This window comes from Zootermopsis nevadensis, unplaced genomic scaffold (assembly GCF_977971745.1).
Source record: "Zootermopsis nevadensis isolate Lab colony 2312 unplaced genomic scaffold, Znev_1.0 Znev_ptg000010l, whole genome shotgun sequence".
NCBI lineage: Eukaryota > Metazoa > Arthropoda > Insecta > Blattodea > Termopsidae > Zootermopsis > Zootermopsis nevadensis.
Genome location: NW_028259142.1, coordinates 10,146,507 through 10,165,968, shown reverse-complemented (window position 1 = coordinate 10,165,968; position 19,462 = coordinate 10,146,507). Strand labels below are relative to the sequence as shown.

Sequence of the window (19,462 nt, the reverse complement as noted above, 5' to 3'; positions counted from 1 at the left end):
TCATTACACGTTAATAACATGTGTTTCAAATTGGAAACATCATTTAGACTAGCCCTGTATACACGCAGCTAAAGATATAAAGTTTCGACTTATAGCGGAGCAATGAAGGACTGATGCAAAGGAAGTTGAAGATCATAAGATGGTGTTTGACACAAAACAAAACTGTAGCAAACTTCTACTGATTTATCGTTCTGGCGTCAGCTACACTGAAAACAAATTTCACATCCAGGAAATATATTCCTACAGAAAAACAATCCAAAAATATAAGCTTCCAATAAATAAAATAAAATTGTTCACATTGCTAACGTCAGCAACTGAAAATGACAGGCCTCTAATATTCTTGCTTTCAATTATCTTGAACAAAACTTAACCTAAGATTTTCTTTGGACACAAAAACACCATGTTCTAATTCCATTAAAAAAAGGCTTTCTTTTTAAAGACGTTGACAGTAGATTATTTAATCAAGATATTCCCTGTCTTTTATGGAATCGGTACGTTTATTATCGTGGTTACAATAAGTTTTTCTGGGCCAGATTCATCCAATACACAATTTAAAACCCTAATAACACCGTCCCATTTCATCTTTTCGCTCTCGTTCATAAAGAAACGTTAGGTTTCACGAGTATCCGAGGAACTGATAACAATCTAATGGAAGGCAATGCCGTACTCACAGCAATTCATAAAGGAATAAGTTTCCGTGGAAGTACAATTAACGCAATCGATTTGCTGGATGGCACTGATCCTTCATCGCTGTACGACGATAGACAAGACGAGTTCACTTTTCGAAACGTCTTGTCAAATACAGCACTACAATCGATACCTATCGATCAATAATAAAGCTTGATTATTCCAATAACACACTCTCCTGAAATTGCGAATTCGTGTCATTTAATAATGTGGTGAAGCTGAAACCAGCTATTCTTTACAAAAACATAAATTTGCCCCTCGCTTAAGCAACATGTCATGAATGCGTATGGGGAATGGATGAGACACTCCACAAATTCTTAGCCTTGGTAATAGATGGAGGTGATTTGTCACCTTCAGCTACCGTTGCTCTTTTTCCCAGCGAAAAGCCCTTTATTCCTGCTGGACTGGAGGGTCTCAGGAGCAAGCCTATTCGTAGTGGCGGAGGGAAACATTGCCACTCTTTACCTATCATCTTTGGTGTTATTACATCAAAGAAGAAAAGGGTAAAGTGTGCGTAAGCGAGCATCATGGACACATAGCAGTATACAGGTAATCCAAAAACCACGAAACCCGTTATATTTGTCAAAAAATAAATTACGCTGAAACCAAAAACAATATTATATTAAGTGTTGGAAATGTCCATCGTGGTCAGTGATGCACGCATGTTTTATACAACCCGATGAAGAGTTTCTGCAATGAATTTTAAAACACACAGCTCTATATTCTGTTCAAGAGATAAGATACTGTAAATCTGTTTAGCACGGAAGAACGGGGTAATGTATCCCTAACGTCATTCTGGCTAGTTAACTAAGAATGAGATGACACGTAGTGTTCGACAACGAACACTTTTTGCACTTGTGAAGAAGACATCCTTGCACTTCGACTGTTAAAAGACAAATGACAAACTGGGTACGTTATTGTATAGTCACAGAGATATCGAGAATGATGCATTGTAAATAACGATTTAGAAAGCTGTGTTTCTGTTTTGCAGTACATACGTTGTTATTGTGTGTTATAAATAAATAATGATACAACCTTCAAATCATACGCTAATTTAAGGGCACCTGGTATTTTAATATAGGTTGCGTGACTTTTCAGTCATCCTATACATTAACTTTCCCCATCCTCCTGCTTGCCCCTCCTTCCTAGGTCCGAATATTCTCCTCAACACGTTTTTACCAAAAACTGTCGATCTCCATTTTCCAAAAGCAATTTAAACGACGCGCATGCGCATTGCATGATCATACTCAACGGTGGCTTCCTGCCAACCTAATAACAGTAACAGCAGTAAAACATAAGCGTAGAAGAGAAAACTGCATCGCGCAGACGGTTAAAACTCTTATCACACACAACAATGCTCAGAGACCAAGGCACTAAGTAATTCATGTTTCGCGTGCGTTTGGTTATGCAGAAAGTAAGCAAAAAATTTCAAACCAGTTCCCTGCACAACGGACATAGATAAAATGATAAGGGACTTTTCCACCCCTCTTTATCAATGCATGGCATATAAAGGTATGCGAGCGGGAAAAAATATTGGTTTTATGCAGCGAGATAACAGCGCAATTTATACCGACAATTTGCTCTGTTCGTCATAGAACCATGCATTATTTTTTTAGAAGTTCGTCACGTAGATTTCATGCACAGCCAAAGTCCACAGACATCCCTCTAAAGCATATACCGTGATAAACCTTTATATGTATGTGTATAACTAATTTTAAAATTCATATAACACCTGGCGACTTCCAGGTTAAAAAAAATTCCATTCATTGCTGTAACAATGACCGTGGTTTCCAGATACAGTGGGCGCCAACTGCCTCAAAATGGATTCATGAGCGAAGGACAGGTCCACTGGAGGGGTCTTGTGAACTCGATAATAAACTTTCGGACATTTATTGAGCAGATGAGCAACTATTAGCTTCTCTGAAGTACTCATAGGTCGAATGATAGGAATAGTGATTATGAATTAGACATGTGGAAGAAAATAAATGTGACCTAACTTAAGATACTATTTAACGCATTCTCTTGGAGAGACTGAGGAATGTCACGAAACACCTGACTAAGATATCTGGCCTCTGTGCCGAGGTTTGAATCTGTTTCTGGATTTCGATCAAACTGGGCTGCGACAGTCGCTTCATTTTTCATGGTGTTAGGACGAATTCAGATATACACTTCTGTCTCACTGGTGAACGGAATTAAAGCAGATAAAGGCTAATAATTCAATCAGCGCTAGTGAATGACCAGTACGGGCATGTTACTAACCCATTCTCAGTAAACTTTGTTAACATATAAACAGAACCGTCCAACAAGATTTCCTTTCTCCTGCTGGACCTACGCCATGCATGGAATGATGAACGTGGAACAATGTAAGCTTATTGCTGATAAGCAGACGCCAAATATGAAAAGAAACCAATAAAAATCTTCTCGGGCAATCAGCCGCGTCAACTGGTTACCGTAGTAAACCGACATTTCGTGAACTAACTCTGTCCCCATCATTAGGGATCAGGGGACAGATGGTTCCCGAAACGTCGGTTTACTACGGTAACCAGTTGACGCGGCTGATTGCCCGAGAAGATTTTATTGATTGTACTCGCCGTGAAAGTCTCAAATTCTATATCATGAAAAGGAACGTCTTCACATTTGTTTTCTTTAGTGAATGGGTTTAAAATTCCAGTCAAATATACGCCCTAACGACCAGACGTTGCAGAAAACAAGGCTTCACCATCAAAATTTGCTGTGTTCTTGTGAGATATTTATGTTAAATGTTGAAGATTTCTGTCTTCTGGGTTGTTGCGCTGTGTAGTCTGGTCGATGTTTACCAACGTTTCAGAGGTCATACTGTCTCCGTCATCAGGGCGATGAAGATTTCTGTCTTCTGGGTTGTTGCGCTGTGTAGTCTGGTCGATGTTAACCAACGTTTCAGGGGTCATACTGCCTCCGTCATCAGGGCGATGAATGAATGAAACGCCCTGATGACGGAGGCAGTATGACCTCTGAAACGTTGCCTAACATCAACCAGACTACACAGCGCAACAACCCAGAAGACAGAAATCTTCGTACTCACCGCTGTGAAAACCTCAAATCTTACATATGTTAAATGTTATTTATTAATAACATAAGGAGAGCAATATGTGCAATGTTGTTACACGAACTCTCTATAACGAAACAAGAGACACAAATGTAGGTTCGATTCTGATAAAGCAGATCTGGAATATTGCGTGTATACTTTCAAAATCAATTAATCAGGAATATCTCGAGCAAATCTTGTGGCTGCAATGGACGCTAATATTTAACTACCGCTGTCAAGACTAGAGGAATTTATTATTTTCCCAGACTATTTTGTTAAGTGTCTGTATACAACAATCAAGAGAAGGCAAATTGGTGTAAATCATCAGTTTATATTTGAAAATAACAAAATATTACAATTTATTACTTACTTAGAGTCATCAATTTGTGCTGCGTTCTTGTAGAAAAAAATTAATGTTATAAAGCGCTCGCTTTGAAGTATAAACACCTTTACAGTCGTCAGAAAAACTACATTTTTACTTATGTCGTTAAAGCCCAGTGGAAATTATTGTACCACATACTTTAAAAGCTTTAACTAGATAATCTTTGAAACTGAGAAGTGCTGTGTTTTCTTTGAGGTTCGGACTGAATTCTAAAATATTTAGATATTTTCAGATTAAAATGGTTAAACATATTCTCTAACAAACAATGTTATAAACAGTTCTTGTAGGTGAAGCAAACTACTTTCTGTGCATTATCCATCGTCCCAGATTTAATAAAACAAGGCGTTTCTGATACTAGAATCTATCCCCGACTTCAGGTAAAAACCTACTCTGTTGGGCCCAGTCGATAGAGCTAGTCCCTACCTCCGGACAACAGCAGTATTGAAGATACCGAAACGTCGTGATTTATTAAATCTGGGACGATGGATAACGTCCAGAGAGTAGTTTGCCTCAACAAAGTACTATCGTCAAAAACCTCCAGAATTAAGTTCTTGTAGATGTTAATCAGACACAGGCCTACTAAATTCCCTTTTGTGATGTGATAATTTGGAATCGCGTGTTAAGAAGCTTATGCAAACTTCGTGCAAAGAAATATTACTTAATGCAAATGTTGTATGAATCTCCAAATGCAAACAGTTTAGTTTGCCGTGTACAGCAGAACTTGTCTCATTCAGCCCAAGCAAGACGAAAACTGAGATCTGACGTCGTGACGGTAAATAAGTCGATTTAGATCTTCTGGGCCGAAGATGGAGAGAGAACATTTCTTCGAAACTTTGGTATTTACCTGCAAATCCACACTGCGTTACTACCCATAAGCCCAATACTGACATATCAAAATTACTTCAGAGGAAAACAAAGACGCACACGTATAAGTTCGGGAAACGCAATCCAGAGCCGCTGTAACTTTATGTTGGATTGATTAAACTACATGACGGACACATTTTAAACATTAACATTACTCACATTTCTAACAGACGTGTTTATAATACGTCATTAATCGCAACATGCGTCAGTTATCATCATCACATGAAAATATTCCGTGTTATTTTCCAACTTCGTGGAAAGATAATACATACTATAAAGTAACATGCCGTTCAAAGATCTCTCAGCATACAAAGCATCAGTTTCATGCAATAAATGTTAAAAGTACCGTAGAATAAGCACCAATTTGGTATTCTTGAAGGCAGGAAGATAGTACAACCAAGAACGGGTGGCTCAATCTCATGACGTATTTGTGAACTGAGAGGAGCGTCGTCTTCCAAGGCTATTTATGCAAAAAAAATGCCAGTCGTGATTTTGAACAGGACAGCGAGAAATAAAATGGAGTCTGTTAAGGGGCAGATGCAAGTCAGCGATCTGGCTCTCATTTTAAATACATTGTAAGGTTTAATTACAAAATGAACTGACCGAGCGTGGCACGATTAAGAATAGGCCTATCAAGAAGATGACGTGGAAATGACGGAAGTGTACCTCCGTAACTCAAATCAACTGAATTGTCTACTCCTACAATCCCTCTAACACTACACTTAAAGCTGCTAGTGGATAACAACACGTCGCAATGGGACAGCAGTCCACTATACAACAAATTAAATACCGTGTGGCTGTGAAATGCGGTATCTAAGTATTAGATAACATAAAGTTCTAACGAAAATGCTGAGTTGACGACGAATGATGGAAGTAAGGAAAATGTAACGACGAGGAAGTGCGTATTGGCAGGCCAGTCAATATATTTAACTACAAATGCCTGCGAGTGTAACTAGAAAGGGGCAGACAAAATTTTGATGGGGAAACGTCTTGAAAGGTGGCGGTTTCCTCCCACATTCTTGGCATGCCCTCCGCCATATTTTTCCTGGATCTCAGCCGATGTTACATATCGCGTCCTGTTGGTATAGACTTCCTACGTAAAGTCTTCCAGGGACTCGGTCAGACGACGCGCGGTAAATGGACAGCGTGTTTCACGAAAGCCTCAAGACACGAGGTTCTGAACGTCGCGACTCAGCGGTCAAAACTCTAGTTTTATATTCGGTGAGTGCAGGTTCTGAATGTCGGCTCGGGGACCAACAATCCTGACCGACAGCATCAATATTTTTAATGCATGTCCTCCTTCACACCCATCCGAAATTATTCATCCAAATTATCCTGTCATCGAGTACTATATAAACTCTGCTGTCAAAAACAACGTCGTTACATAACCCAAAATTAAATCATCTGAAATTAGGTGGTAAGACGTTGAAGAGACCAGCAGATAAAGACATTATTTTCAACATTCCTTAATAAAAACACAATGGAGCACAACAAAAAATCTTGATGTTTCCGCTCAAGCGTGCAAGGAAAGAAACTCACTACAGACGGTCTTACCCGGCTAGCTGAACGAGAATAGGAAAGGGAAATTATTGTGTGTGAGGAGGTTTATGGCGAATGCTACAGGATATGTGATGGCACGGAAGTTCGTTTCCATTCCAAGCATTCCATTCCATTTTACGCCAGGTACGATACGTGGTCTTCGGTCTGGGTAGTGACACATCATTCTCATATTCACCATCTAACCCTGATACTCGTTTGATCACGTCTCTTTGTGTTCATCCTATTCTATTAAAATTCATTTCTTGCTTAGTAAGAATTTAAGTGCATCAAACTCCTGCCCAACTAGCAAACATCGTTCTTATCTGTCACTCTATCAAATATAAATAAACGCTATTTAAAGTTAAGTCATTAGATTATTATGTAAAGTGAGATGGAAAAAATGTTGGTTGATGGATTTAATGTTAGCCGCGACTATATTACACAAATTAAACCATAAATTAAAACCGAAGTGTGAGTTAATTTAAACTCAAGTTTTCGTAGTGAAATTTGTAATCTGTGGACTTTTGCTCCAAAGCAGGCATATCGCCATTACTCCATCGAGGGAGCTAGTTGAAACAGTGCGGTTATTGTGCGTAGCGGCCCTGCACGTCCAAGAGGAGCGGAAGAAACAGCCCGTAGACAGCGTGTTTTCTCGGTGGAGTCACCACCGCTGAAACCCAGCAGTGGCAACGCGCACAGACACTTCAGGAACAAGTGGGGTGGGTTCCGGGCCACCAACACCTGGATAAACAACTAGCCCTGATACGTGCTACTCTCTGCCACCGTTTTTGATGAATGGCGTTAGTTAGACGCTCCTCTGCCAACCTCGATCCTCGCTAAGTAAACCGCAGCTGTCAGAAAGGCGAAGTCAAAGGTAATTAGGTCAGATCCACAGATGTCGGATGTCAACGGATGGATTACAAACCTACGTATCTAATGGATGCAGCACAATATTAGTACAACAGACCGGATTACACGGGTCGCCAGCACTAGTTTGGATGCTGAGACCCACTACAGGCGAAGGTGGTCAGTGGGTAGACTGAGAGGGGTGCATGAGAGCTGGACGATGAAAGAGCTTACCGGACGCTACCCCGACGAGGGAGAAGGGTGGGAACCTAATAACACGCTGCTACCTTTATGTGGTATTACATATTTTCCACACTCTCTCACTCCTAATACTGAATCATGTGACTGAAATCTCTGTAAGAAAACCAGTTCCTGAATACATTAAAGTAAAGTAAAAAAGTAAAGCTGTCCCACTATACGTCATGTGGGCGCTCGGGGGGAGAGATGGTATAGCTCCTACTCATTCTTATCCTCAGCACTAGGTGGGGGGTGAGTGGTTAGCGTCACGCCACGGCCGCGCTTTACCCCTGGGAAAGGACTCCAGTTCCCATTGGATAGGAGGCTGGGTGGAAAAACCCTCTGCCCTCGTCGGGAATCGAACGCGGTCGTCCAATCCGTAACCGGGCACTATACTGACTGAGCTACCTCTGCTGTTCCAGTTCGTAAGTAAACATAAAAAACTGTTCCCACATTTGAGTCAACGAAACAGAGTTATGGATTACAACACCGAGCATTAAACAGATGCGTTACAGCACTAGAGCACTCACCTTCACGGTGTTATAGAAATGAGGAGTAAGTCACTAAATAATTTTTTTCTGTAAATGGAAAAACGAAATCAAGAGGCTTCTGCAGTAAACTGTTCAACTAGCCTTTCTCTCGATTCTACAAATCAGAACAATTTTTTGAAGCACTCATCTCAGTTTGATCAATTCTTGGTTGAATAGATTTCGTAGCTTAACATACATGGGTGTCGATCGTCCTGGGCTCAGGTGGGCGATGAAATGGGCCCATGGGGACGATTGGCCGACCGATCGATCGATCAAAGAGCTCCGGACGTTCCGCAAATGCGGGGGGGGGGGGGGGGGTTGTTGTTCCTCCTCGTCGATTAGGACCTTAACGAAATCGTAGGGTTTGTGTACCTCTCTGATCTGAATAAGCCAGATCAAAGGCAGTTCGAAAGAAATAGTCAGGTACAAAGTAGCTTAACTTTCGAACGGAAGCAGTTTCTGAATGTGATAAAAGGACATGATACGCCTCAATGCTACCAACTGGAACAGTTTAACGCCCAAAACTTACGACGCTGATTTTGCAAACATGTTCGCATACTACTCAAACTTTTTTAATAATTCCCTTAATTATTAAATATTCTCTTAAGGTGGTAATTTTTTCATTCGAGTTCAATGTAGGTTTGTTTGTTTGTTTGTCATCAGCCTTTCGACTGGTTTGTTGCGGTTCTTCATTTTTGTCCATCTTGCGCCAATCTCTTCATTTCCACATAATTTGTACGGTCCACATCCTCAAAAATCAGCGTGACATATTCCAATCTTTGTCTCCCTCTACAATTATTCCCTTCAACTGTTCCTTCCATTACCAAATTAACCAATCCTGGGTGCCTCAGAATGTGTCCCATCATCCTATCTCTTCTTCTCGTAAGATTTTCCCATAGACTTCTTCCTTCGCCTGTCCTGTCTAAGACCTGCTCATTTCGTACTTTATCAGTCCACTTAATTTTCAACATCCTTCTATAACACCACATTTCAAATGCTTCTATCCTTCTTCTTTCTGGCTTTCCCACTGACCATGTTTCGCTTCCTTATAGCGCTGTGCTCCAAACAAATAACTTCAGAAAAATCTTTCTTAATTCCAGGTCAATGTGACACTTCCAATGTGGGTAAGCGAGTAGAAAATAATAAATCGGCGGGCCGCAGGCTGAGAACCCCTAAACTAATTTGCACTGTAACAGTTAAGGGGTGTTTCCTGGAAGACAATGCTCTATGAACGAGGAGCCAATTTTGTACTCTAGGGACAAAACTGAAGTGCTGTAACATGTTTCTTTCTCTATATAACGACTTTTCGGTATTATGTAAGCTGTGAAGCATTGAACTGGTGGATGACTGTGTATCATAAACTAAGAAAAACGTGGAAATAATTGAGCACATTTTGCAACAATATTTCAGAATTTCTCTGAGAGGCTTTATCACCATCACCAAAAATATCAGTCAGGATAAAAGGCCGGAACACGAAATTCAACGTGGGGGCATTCATAACCCGGAGCAAGAGTGCACTCTGCCGCCAGCTTCGCTCAACTGCATTACGCCATTAGTCCTTTTCAGGAGGCCTAGTTGTGTATGCCACACGTCTACACAATTAAACTGCTGCACGGTTGTTAGGTTCGGGCTCACTCGTTTGTGAGATCGAAACTTGGTTTATCGATCCACAATAAATCGCCTCTTCGTAGGTTTCCCCCGTTCGCCTTGAGCTCCTTGTGTGAACAAAACGCTGTCGAAGGTTACGAATTGAAGGGTAGGTGAGAACTGTTCAAATTCTCCCCGTTCTTTCACTGGACGGCATAAAAGTAAGAGAGAGGTCTGGCTGATCTACATGTCCTTCGGAAAGTTTAAACTCCGAAACCACTTGAACGCAGTTACATGGGCCTTGGTTACGAGGTCCACACTGAAGCACAAACCGGTCCATTAAACCCGTTTTAAAAACATGCAACTCAAACGAAAATACTCAGATTTTCTCAATACTGCCCCTGATTGGTAAGAAATATTTAAATAAATATAAGTCTTAAACGTGTTTATCCTACTAAACTGTCAACATGGTAGAAAGGGGAAGACCAACAAAACTCCAGATTCTGTATTGTATTCGATCCACTGGAGGCTTTCTGTGTCGTAAACGTAATTTGATGTCCTCGGTGGACTAGTGGTTGGCGTGCTCGCCACTGGACCCTGGTTCATACCCGGCCGAGGTCGATGGATTTTTAAGGGTGATAAAAATCCGTAGCACAACTTCCTTCGGAGGGGGAGTAAAGTCGTTGGTCCCATGTCATAGATTTACGGCATGTAAAAAAACCTTACGAGCATGAACGAGATGTTTCATAAGCAAAATTCAGCGGTCATTTCTCACATAAGTCTCTCCTGATTCACTACTAGATGGCTCTAGCATACAAATCAGGATTGAGCAGAATTTGTGCAGAGGCAGTGGGCTTATCACTCATTAATCATAAATGCACACTTCAAAAAGAGAATAAGAACCCTCCAAATGGGAGGAGGCCTAGGCTCGGCTTCGGGCTGTTGTGACACAGAGTCAGTCAGTCAAACGTGATTTGATATCAAATAGAAATATATTAAAAATAAAGGAAAACGCTTCTTAACTTTGAAATTTTGTCAACTCAAATTCGCTTACCTTGTAAAATAATGTTGAGGTCATCATACGAGTCTGATCCCACAGCAGCACTTTATCCAATGAAAATAAATGACGAAATGAAAGAGCAGAACATAATGTGCAGTGATGTAACTGAGGCAAAAGCATCACAACATGACAGCGACTATCGGGTGCGACCAGCAGTTATTTCCATGCAAAACACAGATTAGGAGCAGAAGTATGCACAGTTAACTTGTTATCAGCTTACATTCCAGTCTTAGTTATATCTTCTGTTCATACCATGAACTGGCAAAACTTTCATGACAAAAATATGTCTATATATTTGTTTAACGTACTCCACATGAAAGTTATTATTATAATTTAATGATTTCTCCAAATTAGAAGCCTGCGTTATAGTCAAACATCCTTGTTTTAGACTACTTCGAAGCCCAGCAAAAACAAATCTGGATTATTAACAACGCCGACAAGAATATAAATCCGAGATGTCTATATGACGAACGCACGTATTTGTCCACAAACAAGGCGAACTTTGCTAACTTTTATCCCTCATCAGTCATGGGGTTTATTCATCCATACAATATTTGAGGAGTCAATTAACTACACAGGTACCATACAGCACAAGGTTTGGTCACAATCCCCTTGTCTGGTAGAAGTTTGCTAATGTTTCAGAGATGCTTACTGATTTCACCATCATCGCCCTGATAATAATGACAGCAATGTCCTCTGAAAAACGTCGGTAAACTTCCACCACACAACACAGCTCATCTCAGACTACAGTCATGTTTATAGTAGCCGCCGTGAGAACTAGAAATGTGTCTTCGTGACTGACTCGCCAGCCGTCGATTTATAAAAGACAGCAATTCGTTCGCATTAATGGCAACTCTTAAGTGTTCCTAACCTCTGTCGCGGACATATTTACAATGGCATCTCACACAACAACTGACGAACCTCAATCTCGTATTAGCAATCTTCCAAAAGCACGTTTAATTTATCTTCATGCGATTCGCATGCATCCGTCAAAGTCTTCATCAGTAAGGCAGATAACAGTTCTTAATTCTCACGTACTTCAACAAGCTCAACAGTTGCTCGAAGCGATGTTCTGACGGAATAACAAAATCTATTTCTAATATCTGGTAACTGTTTTTCATCACAGGCCTAGGATGATACAGTTTATTACCAAAATGTGCAGATGCTGCACAAAACATACCGGGGGGGCCTCTATGTGCGGTCTCTTAACTAGTGAATAATTAATTAATAATGAACAGTAACGGATATGGAGCGCAGCTGTCGTGACCAAATTTAAGTTGCTATCTGGGTATCTGAACGGTCTTTGTAAGACTACAAAATAGTCGTACAATAGACCTCCAGCTTGATACTTAAACCTGGGGCCTCCTGAAGACGAAGCAGCTATGTTAGACCGTGGCCAAGACAAAATGATACTCGTGCGACAGTTTCTACCGTAAACCGGCAACACACGATATAAAAAACTCACTAGTTTTGGGAATAAATCATACGGATTGGCATTAAGTCCTCATTATGCGACAATTTTATGCGCTTCGTGTAAGGCATTGTCGAGAAATCTTTTGTTGGAACCGCTTCTTGTGAACATTTTCTTCTCAGTATATATACATGATACTTTGCATAGTCTGCCGATAGTCACCATCCACGACCCTGAGATTGAAACATGGAGAGAGGCAGGCCACCCCTGCAGTCGGGCAGAAAATCAATGGCGCAAAAACTTATTACCCCCAGCCAAAGAGAAGACTATAGCAAAGATGTTACACAAGCCACGCGAACACACGTTCGACTGATTATTTCGGTTCCTAAGTAAAGTAACAAACTAACTAACTAGTTCCAAACATAAAACTGAAACACGGATACGATAAATAGTGTTAATTCATGTATCAGAGTTAGCTGGCGGCACTTTGCTGTTAAGTTGGTTCATGAGGGGTGGGATAAGCCGAAGAGAACTTCTCTATGACGGATAAGAAAGTAGAAATGTTTAATGTCGGCAAAAAAAACTGGACAAAACTGGATGAAAGAGAACAGGGTACCTACTCTTTGTAGTACAATGTTCTTTACGCCACACGATGCAAGTCACTGTTGCACTAAAGTGATCAGAAGTAATTGTTGCGCTTTCGGTAATTCTTGCAGAACTGGGATCCAAGGTCATTTTTTTTCTAAATAATGTATTGACCAATTCCGGCGATGCGCAGCAATGTATTCCAACAATGACCCCCAATCATGCCGGTTGCCTACCTCAGCAGGATAACCGCGACAGACATTGAAGGTTGCAGAGCGACGAGCAAATACAAGCACAATACATCTCACTTAAAAGCAAGGGGTTAATTGGACTGTGGAGTACTGAGTTGCGATGCAGTGTAGTCTTGTAGGTGGTTATCAGCGTTTCACAGAAACGTATCGACTCCATATGCCCTGAAGATGGAGGCAACAGGTTTCTCCGAAACGCTGGTAATCACCTACAAGAATACGTGGCGTCACAACACACAACGCCACTACCAACAGCTTCAATAAAGTTCAAATGTCACGATCATTGTTAATGTACTTACAATTTATATAAAAAAGTAAAGCTGTCCCTCTATACGGCATGTAGGAGCTTGGGGGAGGGGGCGAAATAGCTCCTAGTCATTCTTAACCTCGGCACTTAAAATTTATAAAGAATGAATTATATACAAGAAGACTGTAATGAATGCATTCTGAAATTAAGTCTGTGTATATATTGGTGCTAGGTTGAGAACATTTATTTGGGAGGAGACAAAACATAAACCTCACACTTGCGGGTTTCGTGTTTTCTGCAAAACCAATTTGCAGTCTGTTGTGTATGTGTATTAATGGACGGGAAATAAACAGTTAACATATTCCGAGGCTGTACAGTCTTCTGTATACACTACGGAGTTGAAATGGTAAGAATCAATGACAGTTCAGAAGAATTCCCGCCTTTTATTCCAGTGTCTGCAACATGTTATATGGGCCCTCAGGTCTTCGAGGCACCGACCAGCATTCACAGTAGTCTCTTGTGAATCCACCGCAACTAAACCGTAAAAGACACCAGCCCATATAAAGTTACAAACAGGACATAATACAAACGCAGAATACTATAGGTCAAACAGAGCAGCAGCTTGAAACTAAAACAACACAAACTGCACGCCGAAGACATGCAAACGAGTGCAAAGTTAATCTGTACCATGCATACTGCCCTTACATTGAAGCGGTGCTGGAGAGTATTAGATCCTTGCCACATGACATCAACTGAAGCTACAAACAACGACTAGCGGCTGACTGACTACTCACTAAAACGTGGCTTGCTGCTCTATGTGTTACTACACTACTCTTGCTTCTCCTGACAGCCCCAACCGACTACCGCTCGCCTAGACTGCATGCTTCCAGCGACGCGCGCCTCTCCAAACACTTCAAAACGGAAAGATATCTCGCTTCATCCAGCAGACCTCCATTCTAGTCAAACTTACAATCAGCTTATTCGCTTATTTTACATTACTGTAAGAACGACAGAGTTTCTCTAACAACGGAGGCAAAGAAAGAAGGGAAGAACAGGTAATTCCAACACAGACAATATTTCTATTCTACTCAGTCTAAACTAACCAACTATATGGCTTACCGAACCCGAACGTTCATCACCGAATTAACCAAAGCCCTCCACCGGACTCTGTCCTGGGTCAACAAAATCAAGTCTCCTTCAACTCCTATCTCCCACAGATCCCGCCTGAGATTATCCTCCCATCTACGTCTCCCCAGGGTCTCTTCCCCTTAGGCTTCCCAACCAATACCCGGTGCACACCTCTTGTCCCATCCATGCGTGCTACATGCCCCGCCCATCTCATTCTTCTCGACTTAATCACCCTGACAATACTGGGGGAGGAGTACAGATTTTTAAGTTCATTATGCATTCTATTCAGTCTACACAAAACAATTTATAATAAGATAAGTTTTCAGAAATGTTTTATTTCATGGATTTTGTTTTCGTATGACATGTTTCGGGCTACTTACCCATAATCAGATAATACCACATTCCCTAATTTGGTGACATATTAAAATTTGAAATACTTGTAATGTTATTTATCCTACTCTGATGATATACGTAATCAGAATTTCGGCGAATCATAATACGGTCATTAAAATGTCAGGTGTCATGTCATAAAAATTTCTCGTAATTAACACAAAATAACATAAAAATAAAATAAAGATAAAACTACATAAAATGTGCCATACATGTTTTGTCTTGGATCATCTTACTCACCCTGTCATACTTTGCATGTAACATATTTCGTAATGTATAATTGATTACATAATTTTTCATTATTTTATACTGTAAAACTTATCTTCCAATTATAAAATATAAAATATAAATGCATCACACATTTGTTTGTGCACACTTTAGGTACAATATTGTGTCGTTTCGAGTCATCCGATTTCAAAGAAGCGTAAACAGAATTCACTTTCGGCAGCGTCGAGGCTTTTTCCATCGTCCACTATCGGATTCTGCTGTTGAGGTTATGTTACCTGTGTCGTGCCGCTGCATTAATGCACATGGCGTTATACGCGATTTTGAAGGAATACAGAGATGATTCCAGTGTGCCCACTCACGTCACGAATTTTATGTGGCTCCCCGTCAAAACCTGGTTATTAGCATGTGACGGTGAAGAAATTATTCCGTTGTCTCTGTTCCAAGGTACATACTGTAACGTCTTCTGCGGCTACTTGAATCAACCGGGAGAGATCGTCCCACGCGTTGCAAATTATTTTCTGACGTATAAAACGTGTCACGTGACTTTCTGATCACCTTCTATAACCATGTTCACAGATGATTTAATGATAATACTGAATCCGAAATTACGTAAACGTACGCTACGGATATATCGATTAAATTTTCCTGTCATCCATTACATGCAATTTTCACACACTTGTAACCAGGGCTGTGGGGTCGATACTAAAACCTCCGACTCCTTCATAAAAGCTCAATATGTATTAATGATGGTAAACCTACTAAAATGGTACCACAAGAGATTTCATCACCACCACGTGAATCATCAGGCTACTTTTTAGACGTATAACCTATATTTAAATATAAGTATAATTGTTATTGCAGAAATCGGTTTATTTGTAGACGGTTTGTATTCTTCAGGTACCGGAGCCAAAGTTACAAAGCATTATTCCCACACCATGTGGCTCAACGCGTCGTTGAATCTCCCTAAGGCAATGTCCTACGTAAGCGATAAGAAACGAGATGTGCGAGCTGCATAAGCAGAATGGGGTGTCATATGATATAAGGGAATCGCTTGTTGTGTCCTTCGTGAGAGAAACACACGGCCTTCCTGCGCATGCACCTTCCCTGTACTGCACAGTCAGAGCTTTTCTGCGCATGAGCCTTACTGGCCAGCGCAGCGACCTGCGCGAAAATATCAAAATATTTTATATCGGCTTTGGCCGCTGACCGCTTCGCTGTCACATAGGACAACGCCACACAAACAGCCAGTTTGATATTTCCGCTTCACCCTCGCAACTCGCACCGCTCGCATTTAATCGCTCACGTAGGACACCGGGTAAGGCCCGTTTCACATATACACGGCGACCGTCCAAACGGCTCCGTTTACCGACGGCTCACACGGTAGCGAAAATGTTAAAATAGTATTTTCTTACGATTTTATACCGGAGTCGGTACATTTTTACTGCTTTAACACGTAATTGTATTCTCGGTGAATCTCTTCGATATTTGGTGTTGTCAACATTATGTTGGGTAACTTTACGTGTGTATACTTGAGTTTGTGCACTATTTCATAAACAATATCAACCTTGTTGCCTCCTATCATGTGACCGAAGATACGGTAGATGTTGTCTGGTTCAGCGCCTTGTTCCTTTCACGAGTTTTCAGACTGCAAGTCTTATTCATTACGTAAACATGTCATTTGTGATAAATTTAAGACAACACATGTTGAAAGCATCTAACAATGAACATCAACACAATAAAAAATTATAGATGGCCGTATTAGGTGTGCATAAATGTGGGTACCACACAGTGCAGATATATACACAATCAGTCCGATGTATATTATTACACGGTCACGAATAAAATAGATGATTTATCATTTCGTTTGGTAAACTGATTTTCCATGAAGTAGTATCTTTAACAAACTTATTAAAATATTTCAAGCTTTTATTTCTACTAATGACTATTCGTGATGGTTAAAAGAAATATCATAAATCCACAAACTCTGCTATACTTTAAAATCAGGACAGCAGAAAAGTTACCTTTGAGCCACATTACGCATGTCACAGTGAAGACTACGTGAACTATACAGAATCAGTTGAATGTTAATGACGCGTACGTCTGCTGTATGTGACAGTACATTTTCCACATACGCGCCACTGGACATGGCCCTAAGCAAGATTAATCGCATATTTTAACTCTAGAGTGAAATCTATCGTCATCCACACATCTCGTTTCCCCCCAGTATTCGAAGTCTTCGTACGAAAATTCCGTAACAATCTGTTGTGTCCCAAATAGGACTATGCTATACATGGCTGAAATTTTATAATCTCGCGGCATAGAACATCGACATTCTGTCTTACCCTGATGATGCAGATCGTATGTTTCCCCGAAACTTTGGTATGCACCTAAGAGTCAAAAGGGAAACGACCAAGAAAACAATTATCACAATTCGGTAATTCCAGATAAGCTAAATAAACTGCACATACTCTTATTATGTAATATCCTTACTTCGGATAAAATCAGTGGCATGGACGGGAAAACAAATATCCTGATTACCTGCAGTAAAATCAGTGACACTACAGGATCAAAAGAGCGAGGCTGCTTCTGACAGTTCATCAATTCAACTCACGCAAAGTGCTGGGACCTTTCACTTCACAGGCCTTTCATATACGTCGATTAAACGTCATTCCCCAGTCACTCTGAATATCCCGTTGATAATAGACACAACTACAATCACCACACAAACGCACGGTTTAGGTGCTAACCTAAACAAAGGGACAACAGATTTTTTAGAACACAGAAACTAATTTCATGCAGAATACAATTTTTCTTGTCAAGCTAAACAGTACACTCAGCTAGTCATGAGATTCCCCACCTCTAACATAACACGGAGGTCCATTACCATGTTCACAAGAGACCACCACTGGCCCCGGTTCTACGCCATATGAATCTACTCCACACACACACACACATCCTACTTTCCTAAGATGTGTTTAATACTCGCTCAAAGAACTTGTCCGCAAAGAATCCTGACATTCCACATTCCAAGACTTGTGTCTATTATCTGTTTCTTAAGTTGTTTCAAAGAATCAGTCCACGTCAGAAGACATAATTTGTAACATGTCGGTTTCCTTAAAGGGAGAAGTTCTCAGCATCACTCCAAACCCCCAGTCAGGATGACCTCCCATTATCAGCGATGATTTTCAAGCTGAGCTCCACAGCTGGAGGAATTCTCGTCCATGTCCAACCTGAATAAGCGTCATGCCGAAATAACAAGGCACCCATTTCTCTTCCTACGACTTCTTAAGACTACACATTACTGCCATTAGGTGAGTAGATTATAGGCATTCGAAGTGATGCACTCGAGTCTCACATATCCACGACTATACCAAATCAAACAAACAAAACAGGTTAATCCACACCGGAGATTTTGTAGTCCTTATATTTTACTTCATTTTTCTTCCTTAACAGTCTTAAATTGCGATTAACAAACCTCAAGGACCAATCATTCCTAAGAAGCTAGTGGTCAATAAACTTCGTTTTATGGAACCCAAAGAATCTTTACAGTGCTCATAAGAACCCGCCACTGAACATGATCCAGAATCCGATAAATCCAGTCCACACCCAGAAATTGTTTCTTTCACCCAGTAAGCCTACTCTGAAATCCACCGATCTAAGCGCAATTTTCAGAATTCTTGGCTAAAACTGTGTATTTCCCATCCCCCCTACGCGCGTTGCATGTAATTTAATCCTCTAATCCTTGTTGATTTATTCGCCTTAATAATTATCTGCAATTTAAACTTTCATTTTGTTACCAAACCCGGCTGTCACTTCACTGATTCACTCTTGTGCGTCTTTCTTCCTTCTTAGAACAGAATCAGTTCTGAGGAGCTCCCAGTCGTTCAACAAATTTATGCTATCAAGAAATTACGCGGTGTATTGGCAACGCTAAATCGACATCGATTACTTCCTCCTACGGCATTCAGTATCGATGTATCTATATCATTTGATATCTCAACCATATAACCAATGTTCACATTCGATGACGTCACGACGAAGACAAAGGCGCACAGAGTAAATCGAATCAACTGGTACATGGACGAAAAATAAACGTTTGTTATGACTACTACGCCCAATAATCTTTCGATTTATATCGAAATTTGGGTGGTGCGGCTAGCATGAAAGTTCAATTCAATAACACATCTGGAGAAAGGGTTAGCAAAGCAGTAATGCGTATTTCGTAGCCTGAGCGAATTCCCCATATGTGAATGACGTGGAGTTTAACCCATAACAACAGAAATGCAATGACTCGCATCATTTGATATGAAAGTAATATGATGCGGCTTCTGCGGGAGAGAATTCCCGTCGTGCCCAGACAAAGGCCGGCAGTACCAACATTACAATTCTTATATATGCTGAGGGGTTCTTGCGATGGTGTAATACGATA

The 19,462-nt window shown here is 40.7% G+C and overlaps 1 protein-coding gene and 1 long non-coding RNA gene across 13 annotated transcripts in view; both read right to left on the bottom strand.

The window, feature by feature from the left end:
* The window catches only part of Dys (Dystrophin), a 609,234-nt gene that overhangs the window by 383,754 nt on the left and 206,018 nt on the right, over positions 1-19,462 (bottom strand). The window lies entirely within an intron of this gene.
* LOC147874249 (uncharacterized) lies at positions 13,711-14,364 on the bottom strand. Its single transcript, XR_015534532.1, has 2 exons — positions 13,993-14,364; positions 13,711-13,821 (listed from the first exon to the last, which is right to left on the bottom strand). It is a non-coding gene; the product is annotated as an uncharacterized LOC147874249 (long non-coding RNA).